This window comes from Rutidosis leptorrhynchoides, chromosome 2, assembly GCF_046630445.1.
Source record: "Rutidosis leptorrhynchoides isolate AG116_Rl617_1_P2 chromosome 2, CSIRO_AGI_Rlap_v1, whole genome shotgun sequence".
NCBI lineage: Eukaryota > Viridiplantae > Streptophyta > Magnoliopsida > Asterales > Asteraceae > Rutidosis > Rutidosis leptorrhynchoides.
Window position 1 is genome coordinate 202,009,363 of NC_092334.1, and position 15,354 is coordinate 202,024,716.

Here is a 15,354-nt window from a genome sequence, read left to right on the forward strand (position 1 = left end):
AATAGAAAGAAAATGGAAGAACTCTCGGCTGTTACAATGAATGCTAATTGTTCTGCAGTGCTGTTGAATAAGATACCAGAAAAATTATCTGATCCAGGAAATTTCACAATTCCATGTTTTCTGGGTAGTCTTAGTTCAATAGAAGCGTTGGCAGATTTAGGTGCTAGTATAAATCTAATGCCGTATTTACTATACGCTAAACTAGACCTTGGAGAATTGAAACCAACACGAATAAGTATACAACTAGCCAATCGATCAGTAAAATATCCTAGAGGGATAATGGAGAACATGCTAGTTAAAGTTGGTACTTTAGTATTTCCAGTAGATTTTGTTATTCTGGACATGGAAGAAGATTCTCGAGTTCCTCTCATATTAGAAAGACCATTCTTAAACACGACTAAAGCAATAATAAACGTGTTCGGTAAGAAACTGACCCTAAGTATAGAGGACGAGAGTGTTACCTTTTCAGTTGATAGAGCAATGCAACAACCGCAATATGCAGATGATACATGTTATTATATTCAAACTATAGAATCACATGCAGAATTGTTAAAAGAATTTCCAGAATTACAAGGAACAGGATAATGTTCTTTAGGAGAAGGAACTGAACCAATTGATGAAACTGAAATGTTAGCTACACTTATGGCTAATGGATATGAACCAACAACAGAAGAAATTCAAATGCAAAAAGAAGAGAACAGATATCGATATAAATCATCGATAGAAGAACCACCGACATTAGAGTTAAAGCCACTTCCAAACCATTTGGAATATGCTTATTTACATGGTGAATATGAATTACCTGTAATAATATCGTCTTCTCTTACTGAAAATGAAAAATCTAAACTCATTTCTGCGCTAAAATCTCATAAACCAGCTATTGCATGGAAAGTTCATGATATTAAAGGAATAAGTCCTTCGAATTGCACACATAAAATCCTTATGGAAGAAGGTCATATAACGTATGTGCAACGCCGATGAAGACTAAATCCTAATATGCAAGATGTTGTTAAAAAAGAAATAATTAAACTGCTTTATGCAGGTTTAACTTATCCAATTTCTGATAGTCCATGGGTAAGCCCATTTCAATGCGTGCCTAAGAAGGGTGGCATGACTGTCATCACAAATGAGAAAAATGAGCTTATTCCTACTAGGACTGTAACAGGATGGCGTGTTTGTATTGATTATAGAAAATTAAATGACGCCACCAGAAAAGATCACTTTCCCTTACCTTTCATTGATCAAATGTTGGAAAGATTAGCCGAAAATAGTTACTATTGTTTTCTTGATGGTTTTTTCGGATATTTTCAAATTCCAATAGCACCAGAGGACCAAGAGAAAACCACATTCACGTGCCCTTATGGTACTTTTGCTTACAAACGCATACCATTTGGACTTTGCAACGCCCATGCAACCTTTCAAAGGTGCATGATGGCGATTTTTCATGACATGATAGAAGAATGCATGGAAGTTTTCATGGATGACTTTTCAGTCTTCGGTGATACTTTTGAAATATGTCTAGTTAATCTTGAACGAATGCTTATTAGATGCGAACAATCAAATCTAGTACTTAATTGGGAGAAATGCCATTTCATGGTTAAAGAAGGCATCGTTCTTGGACATAAAATTTCAAAGGAAGGAATTGAAGTGGATAGAGCTAAAGTAGATGTAATTGCTAAACTTCCACATCCCACCAATGTTAGAGGAGTTAGGAGTTTTCTAGGGCATGCCGGTTTTTACCGACATTTCATAAAAGATTTTTCTAAAATTGCTACTCCTATGAATAAACTCCTAGAAAAGGATGCTCCATTCATCTTTTCAAATGAATGTATCAAATCTTTTAATATTTTTAAAGAGAAACTCACTAATGCACCGATCATGATAACTCCAAATTGGAATATACCATTTGAACTAATGTGCGATGCAAGTGATTTTGCAATGGGAGCCGTTTTAGGACAAAGGATTGAAAAACAATTTCAACCTATTTATTACGCCAGTAAGACGTTACATGGAGCACAAACGAATTACACAACTACTGAAAAAAAACTCCTTGCTATTGTCTTTGCTTTTGACAAATTTCGTTCATATCTCGTTCTAGCTAAAACGGTGGTCTATACCGACCATTCTGCTCTTAGAGACCTATTTTCGAAACAAGATGCCAAACCAAGATTAATCCTTTGGATCTTACTCTTACAAGAGTTCGATATTGAAATCCGAGATAAAAAGGGAGCAGAAAATCTCGCCGCTGATCATCTTTCTCGTCTTGAAAATCCTGAATTAGAAGTTCTAAATGAATCGGCCATACAAGACAACTTTCCTGATGAATATCTATTGAAGATAGATTATAATGAAATTCCATGGTTTGCAGACTATGCAAACTACTTAGTATGTGGATTCCTTGAAAAAGGATTGTCGTACCAAAAACGAAAGAAATTCTTTAGTGATATAAAATACTATTTCTGGGAAGATCCACATTTGTTTAAAAGTTGTCCCGATGAAATAATACGCCGATGTGTATTCGGAGATGAAGCTAGTCAAATCTTAAACCATTGTCACACAGGACCAACATGAGGGCATTATGGGCCTCAACACACAGCAAGAAAAGTTTATGATGCTGGATTCAATTGGCCTACAATTTTCAAAGACGCACGCCTTCTTTGCAAATCCTGTGATGCTTGTCAAAGGGCCGGAAAAATAAGTCAACGTGATGAAATGCCACAAAATGTCATTCAAGTATGTGAAGTATTTGACATTTGGGGTATTGACTTTATGGGTCCATTTCCAAAATCTCATAATAATCTCTACATTCTCATTACCATTGATTATGTATCTAAATGGGCGGAAGCACAAGCTCTCCCAACTAACGATGCACGAGTTGTAGTCAGCTTTTTTAAACGTCTTTTTGCTATGTTTGGAACACCGAAAGCTTTAATAAGTGATCGGGGTACTCATTTTTGTAATAATCAACTTGAGAAAGTTCTCAAAAGATATGGAGTAACTCATAAAATCTCCACCGCTTATCATCCACAAACAAGTGGACAAGTTGAAAATACCAACCGAGCTTTAAAACGTATTCTAGAGAAAAAGGATCAAATCCGAAGGAATGGTCCATGAAATTGGAGGATGCACTCTGGGCTTTTAGAACAGTCTACAAAACTCCAATTGGAACCACACCTTTTAAACTCGTTTACGGAAAAGCATGTCATCGTCCAGTAGAAATTGAACACAAAGCATTTTGGGCTTTGAAGAAATGTAATCTTGATTTATATGAAGACGGACGTCTACGATTAAGTCAACTAAACGAATTAGAAGAATTGAGACATGAAGCATACGAAAATTCGTTAACCTATAAAGAAAAGACAAAGAAATGGCATGATAAAAGAATCAGAAGTTCAAAAGAATTTAAGGAAGGAGACAGAGTTCTTTTCAATTCACAATTCAAGCTATTTCCTGGAAAATTGAAATCAAGATGGTCTGGACCATTCATAGTCAAAAGAGTTTTCCCATACGGAACAATAGAGTTAATAAATTCAAATGGGATTGAATTTAAGGTTAATGGTCACAGAGTTAAACATTACATACATGGTCCGATGGAAGTTGACAATGAAGTTAATCACAATTTCAACACCACAGCTAACTAAGTGTGGGGAGAATCAAGTCTTTAAAGGATAATATATATTTCTGTTAGAGTTAGATATTCTGTTTTCTTGTAGTTCTTGAAAATGGAACCCGAATGGTCTTTCCCTAGCAGACCCTAAAGAACTAGTCTTCTCCCCCCATTCTGAATTTTTATTTTTTTTAGGTTTTACGAGATGAAGACTTCCTGTGAACTAAACCATGGTCTAATGCTACACGCTTTGATCACTAAACGTAATAATGACACCCTTCCAAGTGAATTGGTATCATTAATCAGAGGTAAATTGGACGGAGTAAGAAAAGAATCCAGGAACGAAAATAATATGTTACAGTTTGGTAAAGGAAAATCAAAATCCGCAGCGAAAAGAAGAGCACGACACCTTGAAAGATGTCACAAATGCGGAAAATGGTCACACGAAGGAAAATGCTCGACGAATCAGACATATTCCAATACCGAATTCGTTACTTTATGCAGAGATGGGCCGTTCATATGTTTCGAAGAAAAAACATTGAATGCTCGAGGTTACGGCTATGTAGCTATGGAAAACCAATTAGTCCGACTATCTTATGAGTGGGCTAAAGCAGGTCACTGAGAATTCTATCTCACAGGTAAGTTTGTACAGATTTTATTTTTATTTTTATTACTTTGAACCTTTTGATAATAAACGCTAATTTGTTCGCTATAAAGTATTAAATTGGTATTCGATAAAATTAGGTCTTGCGACCGAAATTATTGATATCATACAAAAATTTATTACATCACTGCGAAATTTACCGTTTATTCTTAAGGTATAAATATCTTTAATCATTCAACCCAAAATATTTCAAAAATTCGTCATGAGTTAAACTAGGTTATGGAACCGAAATTACTTTACCGAAAAGAGGGGCGTATATTTTTGATAATATTTGATTGATTAAAGTGGGATAAAAGACCAAAAAGATTTTTAATTTTATTTTTACTTTATTTTTAAAATTAATATATAAATATTAAATTAATATTATAAGCTTTTTAAAATCAATATATTTAAATTTGTAAATATTTGAAAAATTAATATTTTTAATATAAGTTTGTATGTATAAAAACAAAAATATAATATAAATTTGGTATGAATTTTTAATATTACTAATATGAATTTTTAATTTTATGCATTTTAAATTTAAGTTTGGTGTGAATTTAAAAACAAAAATTTACTTTATTTCGTTAAGTTAAAAATATGATTTTTAAAATTCGTCGTGAGTTGAAAACTAGGTCGCTGAACCGAAATTGCTCTACCCAAGGGAGGGACGAGAACTTTTATTATCATTATTTTTAATCTTATTGGATTAAAGTAAGCCAAAAACATTTAAAAAACCCAAAAATCTTTACTTTTAAAACCGCGCTTAAAAATGACAAATTTTAAAATTTCGTCGAGGGACGGACTAGGACAATGATCCGAAACGCCCTCATCCTAAAAAGAAACAAATTTTTAAAATTTAAGTTAATCATATGTTTTAAAAGTTATAAGATTTAAAAAAAAAAAGTGAAAATCACTGTACCCGAACCCCATGCGATTGCATGGGGTTTGCACTGGAGCCTCATGCGATCGCATGAGGCTGGAATTCAGGTCAGATAGAAAAAGCTCAGCGAGCTGTGTTCTGTCTCCACAATATACACACACATATACACGAACCATCTCACCAAATCACTCCTAAAATCGCCATTTTTCACCAAATTCAACCAAATTTCTTGCTACAATCCACTCTAAACATGAAATTGTTCAGAAGTTTATCAAGAAAGGTAAAAATTACTCCCCTAAACTCTTAAAATTCCTAATTTTTGTGATATTTACCAATATTATACCTAATTTGATTTTGTTAATTTCTAGTGTAATTAGAGTTAAATTGTTAGAATTTTATGCATGTATAGCCTAGATTGATGCTATTTAACATGATTTGAAGCCAAAAACTTCAAAAATTTTAGGAATCTAGGGTTTGTGTTCTTGAGCAATTTGGGGCTATTTGATATAAATAGGTTATGGCCGATTTTTGTCATGAATTATTGCTAAATTAAGTAGTGCAACATGTTTAGGTAGCTAAATGATCCAAACTTTGATCCTAAACATGATTTTTGGAGATTAAAGTAGACTTTTTAAGTCTAAAATTCATGAACTTGATTAATTTGATATAATTGCCATTTGAGACTTGTTTAATTGTTAGTAATGGATGTTTTAACATGTTATTTGAGTTGAATGCTTATGAACTTTGTATACATTTTCATATATGCTTATTTGAAAAAGTGTAGATTTGTAAAAAATGTGAAAATGTGTATAAGTTTAATTTTGATTTAACATGTTATTGTAATTGTTTTAATTTGTTATTTTGCTAACACTAATGCATATTTGGGTGCACAAATTTTGTGTTTAATGTGTTTTGCAGAGATTTACAGATACTGATGGTGCAACATCATCATCTAAACAACCACAACCAGAACCTGAACCAGAAACGCAATACGAGCCAGAACCCGAACAAGAACCACAACAGGAACAACAACATCATCCTGATCAACATGTACCTTATTATGATCCGCTACAGTTTGCTAATGAATTCATAGTAATTCCGATGCATCTGCCTGTAGAATACCCAACGATTCCTGAACATACATTGCATCCTAATCTGAGATTCGATAGAAGCTGGAGAGATTACCCGGCATATCAAAGTAATAAATTCAAATTAGTAACGAAAGATGTAGAGGTGCCTAGGGTAATTGATTGGAATCCTTTGGAAAGGGTCCAACTAGCTGACCGTGTTAGGGAGCATCTGATTCAAAGGTATGGCAGTACTTCTTTTACTGATTGAGAACGTTTATTCACCATTCGTAGACATGTATATAAGGAATGGTGTGTTGAGCTGATGAGTACTATAGCATTAAATGTAGATGTAGATAGATTAGATGATAGAAGTTTTCTTAGATTTATACTTGGCCGTAGGATGTACAGGATGTTCATGCTGGACATGGCCAGGGCTTTGCAGATATATATGCCCGCTGAATTACTACTACCCGATTGTATGAATTTGATTTATCATGGTGAAAGGGTAGAAAGGAATTTTGATGCGAACGCCGTCTGGAGGCGTATGTCAGATTATAATGTTTTTGGGCGGGCAGGAACACATACCTACTTACATATTAACAGAGCCGAGCTTCGTATAATTCATAAATTTTTGGCTAACTCGATTACACAGAGAGGTCACAACAAGGAAAAATTGACCTTACATGATTTATTTGACCTAAAGTGTATTCGAGACCCAAGAGGCTTTGTTAATATCCCTTACTGTGTTGGTTTTTATTTGTCTAAGATGGTTGAAGGAATACAGGAAGGGGGGATAATTGGAGGAGGTATTTTTGTTACTCTCATTGAAGAGTATTTAAGTGTAGATAAGGACCAAGGGGGTCCACTTTTGGAATGTAGGGAACAGGTCGAGCCTTTAAGATTGAAGGTTTATGTGGGTGCTAAGGTATTGAAGAGTATACGCAACCAGGCAATACCCTATGAAGGTAGTCATCCACATGTAGAGAGAGGATCTGACGAGGAAATGGAGGAAGCGGATGACATTAGGGATGTCATTCGGGAGGCTATGACTGATGTCTACCAGCATATAGATGAGGTAGATATGACAAACGCAGAGAGATTTCGTCAGATGGAGCAGTGGCAAGCCCGTAATGATTACGAGCATTCCAGGCAACGACAGCATGATAGATGGGACTATCATCAGCGTCAGATTATGAGCCGGCTGTCACCTCAGGATCACTACGTTCCGACCCGACCCGCTTACTATCCTCCAAACCAGCCCGAGATTAGACCACCATATACTTTCTACGATCCTAACCAGGCCTACCAGTAGAACTATCACCAACCATGGAACCCAGACGATGACATGAACTGGAACCCCTATCCAGATTGATATAGTTCCAGTTGGTGATTTCTATGATTTTTATCTTTTTATTATTTTTATTTATTTATGTTTAAACATATGATATTGTGATACATTAATGTATTGTTTAATATTTTTATTATGTTGTACTAATATTTCATATTTGATTTGAAAGTGGGATTTTAAGTCCCATTTCAAATTAACATGCTTGTTTATATTTGTATGTATGTATATTGTCAATTATACACAACAGGGTAAAACAGCGCATTTTCAAAGACTGACATTAAGTGCAGCAAAAGCTAATACTTTTGACGACAAAATGAAAAACAAATGTGATATAACAACAAGACGGAATGAACAAATGATGTGCACCATTTATCATTCAGCAAACAAACGCCAATATGTTTGGAAACTTTGGTAAAATTTAATCATTTTTCTACGCTAATGACCCTCAATAATTTAAATTGTTACTGATTTCTTGCAAATGAGGGCATTGCAAGATCTTAAGTGTGGGAAGGGGTTAAATTCTTTCGGATTTTTAAAAATTTTTAAATTTATACACTTGGTTACCATTAAAAATACTAGTAACGCAGTAGTTGTATTAGAATCTAGTGCTCTCTGATAATAAAGAACAGCCCTAGTCTTATATACTGACTACCCAATTCTAGTAAAATTTTTCAAAATTTTCACTTAAATGAATTCAAAATCATGTTTATACATATTTATGAACGATAAAAATAGGTGTTAACACCGAAATTATTGTTACCTTGGAAATGACATAAATTGAGAAACAAACCAAAATATTAGAATTCATTTAAAATGGAATAGAGGACAATAAAAAGGTAAATAAAAGAAAATAAAAGGCCAAGTGTGGGAAAAATTTACCAAGTTATTTTGAACATATATCACATATTTCTGTAACAAATAATTGAAGATACTTTTGCTTTGGACTAATTTAATCAGTTTTACCATATTTACTGTAAGAAAAGATGGATCAACACGATGAATCAACTCCATCATTAAAAGGAAGTAAAGTCTTTCGAAAAAGAAACGCGCTTCTTGATTTAGGTCATGAAGTTGTCGTCCAGACCAGTTGTAGAGTCTACGAAAAACCTTGAAAACTTTTCTCGAAAATCAGCAGGAAATCCACGGACCTCAGCATCAAACAGGGTCGCCAAGTGGTCAGACTTATCCTAACCATGAGAGGATCTGTCTCGTAAAATGGGGAGGACGCCGTGCAAATTAGCTTGATAAGACTAATGAATCAGACCCCCAGAAAGGATAATCTCCTTAAAAGATCAAAAATCAGCTTTTAAGCCTGATATTACTCAATCCTAGAGATTGACCTTAAAGATTGAGAATTACAAACTCATGGAATTCGATGATATCTAAACTCGAGCTTGAACGAGAAAATATTTTGATCAAAATTACAAACCGATTTATTTTCTAAAAACCCATTTTCAATGCGTTCATTACTATTGAACGCAAAATCCTAGGAATTCACCTGGAATTCATTAGGTCACCTGAACCAAATCGGGTGTCAACCGTAAGAACGGTGGTTGCATAGCATGGTCGAAGACAGGACCTTGTGCCAGACCGAAAAATTATAAGGGTGAGCTTTACTATTGCTCCTACAAAGGATAGTAATTGAATCCGACACGTTATAGACCATAATTAAAAGCATGTCAGGGGACATTGCCTTAACAGTTGCTTATTCAACACTTTCCTTTACAACCGGACGGTAGTTTACCGAAAGGTAATATACGGAGCAAGTATACTGGACGTGTTGCTTTCCCAATACAAGGTTAGCAAGTGGGTGACACAAAACCGCAAATTTTGAGCTAAAATTTTCAAATCTGAAACCCACAAAAATAATTTGCAAACACCGGTGAAGGGTTATTCCGGAAAACTTATCTAGGGTAAAAGCTAGATTTAATTTTCAAAAGATCAAATGTTTTCATAAAGATCCAATTTCCTTAAGGATCTAAATTCTTATAGTCATGTGGGACTGTAAACCACATCATTACTACCATTGTTTATACCACCGTATAGAAATCACTGATGTACAAAGTGTGAAGAATAAAGAAGTGATTCTAGTATTTTTATTTCAAGACTATATTTCTTGAGGACAAGCAACGCTCAAGTGTGGGAATATTTGATAATGCTAAAAACGAACATATATTTCATAGCATTATCCCTCAAGAAAGACAAGCTTTTAGTTGCAATTGTTCTATTTACAAGTAATATTCATTTAAATAATAAAAGGTGAAGACAAAAGACAGATTCGACGAATTGAAGACACAAACGACCAAAAAGCTCAAAAGTATAAAGTACAATCAAAGTGGTTCCAATTATTGATAAGAAACGTCTCATAATTACAAGAGTACAAGACGCGAAATGCAAAATACAAGATATTAAATTATACGCAAGGACGTTCGAAAATCTGAAACCGGGACCAAAGTCAACTCTCAACGCAACGGACTAAAAATTACAAGTCAACTATGCACACGAATATAATATAATATTTAAATAATTCTTAAAATTATTTATATATTATATATATTATTATAAACCGTCGGCAGAAGAAACAAGCTCATGTGAGCTGGAAAAGCAAGCCATGCGATCGCATGGCCTGGCAGTTATAAAACCATGCAATCGCATGGAGGCCTTTTTCTGGCCACATGCCTATAAAAGGCAGGCTTTGCACGAACCTAAAACACGTCTTTTTCTTCCTTCTTACTCACTCGTAAGATATATATATATATATATATATATATATATATATATATATATATATATATATATATATATATATATATATATATATATATATATATATATATATTTATATTTTAATTTTAATTTTAATTTTAAAATTCTATTAATAAGGGTATGTTAGCGAATGTTGTAAGGTTGTAAGTCGAAATTCTGTCCGTGTAACGCTACGCTATTTTTAATCACTGTAAGTTATGGTTAATGTTATTTTTAATTTAATGTCTCGTAGCTAAGTTATTATTATGCTTATTTAAGCCTAAGTAATCATGATGTTGGGCTAAAATATTTAAAATTGGGTAATTGGGCTTTGTACCATAATTGAGGTTTGAATAAAAGAACGACAATTGTGGAAATTAGACTATGGGCTATTAATGGGTTTTATATTAACTAAATGATACCTCGTTAATTTAATATATAGACTTATAATTTGACGTATTTATATATAACCACAATACGCTTGACTGGGCACGGTGGGCGGGATATCTATAAATACCAATAATTGTTCATTTTACCAGATACGGAACTGGATTAATAGCTAATAGACTTGTTGAAACAGGGGTGGATTACATTCAAGGGTAATTGGTGTAATTGTTAACAAAGTAGTAAAACCTTGGTTTACACGCAGTTGATAACCTAGTGTATTCATTAAACAAAGTATTAAGACCTTGTTACAATTCGAATCCCCAATTAGTTGGAATATTTGACTTCAGGAATAAGAATAATTTGACGAAGACTTTCGCACTTTATATTTATGACTGATGAACTATTATGGACAAATCCGTATGGACATATCGAATAATCCAGGACAAAGGACAATTAACCCATGGTAATAAAACTAAAATCAACACGTCAAACATCATGATTACGGAAGTTTAAATAGGCATAATTTATATATTTCATATTTAATTGCACTTTTAATTATCGCACTTTTATTTATTTTCATTTTATTTAATTGCATTTTTAATTATCGTACTCTTTAATTATCGTAATTTTATTTTATCGCACTTTTATTTATCGCAATTTCATTATCGTTATTTACATTACGCTTTAAATTAAGTCTTTTATATATTTAATATTTTACATTAGGTTTTAACTGCGACTAAAGTTTTAAAATCGACAACCCGGTCATTAAACGATAAAAACCCCCTTTTTATAATAATAATATTATTTATATATTTTTTGTATTTTTATAATTATAAGTTAAAAATATAGCGTTAAGCTTGTTTAATTTTTCCTGTGGAACGAACCGGACTTACTAAAAACTACACTACTGTACGATTAGGTACACTGCCTATAAGTGTTGTAGCAAGGTTTAGGTATATCCATTCTATAAATAAATAAATATCTTGTGTAAAATTGTATCGTATTTAATAGTATTTCTTTATAAAAATAATACTATTTCCTAGTACACCTCACACACATCAGCGGCTCCGGGAACTAAATCAATATGGAATTCAACTTGTCTATGCGGAGGTAATCCTGGCAAATCTTCTGGGAATACTTGAGGAAACTCACGAACAACTAGATCATCTTCTAATCCAACTTCTTTGGATTTGAGTTCTTTCACGTGAGTGAGAATGGAAGGATATCCCTTCTTTAGATATCTTCGAGCTCTCATACAAGAAATAATATTAAGGTTTACCTTACTCTTATCTCCTTGGATGACTAAGTTCTCACCATTCTCAAGAGGTATATGGATAGACTTTTCCGCACAATTAATATCCGCATGGTTCTTAGATAACCAGTCCATACCAATAACAACATCGAAACTTCCTAACTCAACGGGAATTAAATCAACTTCGAACAGATTGTTTGACAAATTTAAGGCACAACCTCGCATAATCTTATCTACTTTTATCAACTTACCGTTTGCCAATTCTAAAGCATATCTAGTGTCTAAGGCAGTTAAAGGCCTATTTATCACAACACTAAAATCCTTATCTATAAAACTTTTATTAGCGCCGGAATCAAATAAAATAGATGCTAAATGATTATCGATGAGGAACGTACCCGTGACTAACTCTGGGTCTTCACGAGCTTCCTTCGTGGTAATCTGAAAAGCTCGGCCCTTAGCCGTTTCACCCTTCTTAATCTTAGGACATTCTTTCTTCAAATGCCCTGCTTGACCACATCCAAAGCAAACATTCTGATTGTTCTTATCGTTCTTATCACTTCCTGATAAACGAACTTTACAATCGTTTGAAAGATGTCCCTGCTTCTTGCATCACTCACAGACTACAGTACACACACCAAAATGATGTTTCGTGCATCTGCTGCAATAGGGTTTCTTTCCTGCATACTTGCTATTTGAACTCTCCACCTTAGCAGTTCCTTGCTTTTTAGAATTGCCTTCTTGGTTTTCCATCCCACTTACCCTTCTCAGTCGTAACCTTCACATCCGTCTTAACATTGATTGTTTGACGTCGCACTACTTGCGCCATTAAATCATGCGCCATACGAATAGCACTCTGAATCATTTCTAGTTTTGATGACAGTACATTAACTTGAATGTCTTCTGAAAAACCCCAAATATATCTCTCAACTCTATTATATTCTGGAGTGACCATGGTTGGGCACATTAAAGCTAACTAAAGAAATTGATTAGTATATCCTGAGATATCCATTCCTTGTAACTTTAAGTTCCACAACTCAGTTTCTAGCCTCTGAATCTCATTCCTTGGGCAATACTCATCGATCATCTACTTCTTGAATTCTTCCCATGGCGTATTATATGTAACATCAATACCCACAGACTTGGTAAAATAATTCCACCAGGTTAAGGCTCCATCCAAAAGTGTAGTGACCCGAACTTTTCCATGTTTATATATATTAAATGAAATTGATATTTATATGATTAAGTGTTTCCAACATGTTAAGCAATCAAACTTGTTAAGACTTGATTAATTAAAATAGGTTTTATATAGACAATTGACCACCCAAGTTGACCGGTGATTCACGAACGTTAAAACTTGTAAAAACTATATGATGTCATATATATGGATATATATATAGTTAACGTGGTATTATGATAAGTAAACATATCATTAAGTATATTAACAATGAACTACATATGTAAAAATAAGACTACTAACTTAAGGATTTCGAACGAGGCATATATGTAACGATTATCGTTGTAACAACATTTAAATGTATATATATCATATTAAGATATATTAATATATTATAATATCATGATAATATAATAATTTAACATCTCATTAGATATAATAAACAATGGGTTAACAACATTAATTGAGATCGTTAACTTAAAGGTTTCAAAACAACACTTACATGTAACGACTAACGATGACTTAACGACTCAGTTAAAATGTATATACATGTAGTGTATTTAGATGTATTAATATACTTTTGGAAGACTTCAATACATATATCAAAACACTCATACTTAACAAAAATGGTTACAGTTACATTCCCATTCTTTTTTCATCAAGAATTCTAGTCGTATTCATACCCGTATTAAACACAGCTACTAGACGTACTTACTATGGGTATATACCAATAGGAACTAGCATGGGATTCCACTCTTGATTATGTCATGCATGACTAATCAATTTTAACTTCAACCATGAACTAGTCAACTAACTAGAACTCCTTTTAACCCCACTCACCACTCACCACTTACCACTCATCATTCACTCCATTTCACTTCCAATTCTCTTTCTAATTCTCTCTCAACACACACACACACACACACACACACACACACACACTCACTTATGAACGAATTTTTCCAGTAGCTAATCATCATCTTCATCAAAAATTACTTCAATAATCAAGCTATAATCATCTTAGAAAGAACACTTCAAGAACACTTTAAAAATCCTTTCAAGTTTACTAGTTTACTTCCAAGCTTCCTAATCCATTCCAAGTAATCATCTAAGATCAAGAAACCTTTGTTATTTACAGTAGGTTATCTTTCTTATTCAAGGTAATATTCATATTCAAACTTTGATTCAATTTTTATAACTATAAACTATCTTAATTCGAGTAAAAATCTTACTTGAACTTGTTTTATGTCATGATCCTACTTCAAGAATATTCAAGCCATCCAAGCTCCTTTGAAGCTAGATCATTTATTGTCACTTCTAGTAGGTTTACCTACTAAACTTGAGGTAGTAATGATGTTCATAACATCATTCGATTCAGATATATAAAACTATCGTGTTCGAAGGTTTAAACTCGTAATCACTAGAACATAGTTTAGTTAATTCTAAACTTGTTCACAAACAAACGTTAATCCTTCTAACTTGACTTTTAAAATCAACTAAACACATGTTCTATATCTATATTATATGCTAACTTAATGATTTAAAACCGGAAAACACGAAAAACACCGTAAAACCGGATATACGCCGTCATAGTAACACCGCGGGCTGTTTTGGGTTAGTTAATTAAAAACTATGTTAAACTTTGATTTAAAAGTTGTTCTTCTGGGAAAATGATTTTTCTTATGAACATGAAACTATATCCAAAAATTATGGTTAAACTCAAAGTGGAAGTATGTTTTTCAAAATGGTCATCTAGACGTCGTTCTTTCGACTGAAATGACTACCTTTACAAAAACGACTTGTAACCTATATTATTGACTATAAACTTATACTTTTTATTTTTAGATTCATAAACTTAAGTTTAATATGAAACCATAGCAACTTAAAACACTCAAAACGGATTTAAAACGAAGAAGTTATGGGTAAAACAAGATTGGATATTTTTACTTGTTGTAGCTACGTGAAAATTGGTAACAAATCTATATTAATCATATCCTAGCTAACTTATATTGTATTATATATGTATTCTAAGATATTATGTAATCTTGGGATACCATAGACACGTATGCAAATGTTTTGACATATCATATCGACCCATCTATATATATTATTTGGAACAACCATAGACACTCTATATGTAGTAATGTTGGAGTTAGCTATACAGGGTTGAGGTTGATTCGAAAAATATATATACTTTGAGTTGTGATATAGCCTGAGATGTGTATACACTGGGTCGTGGATTGAT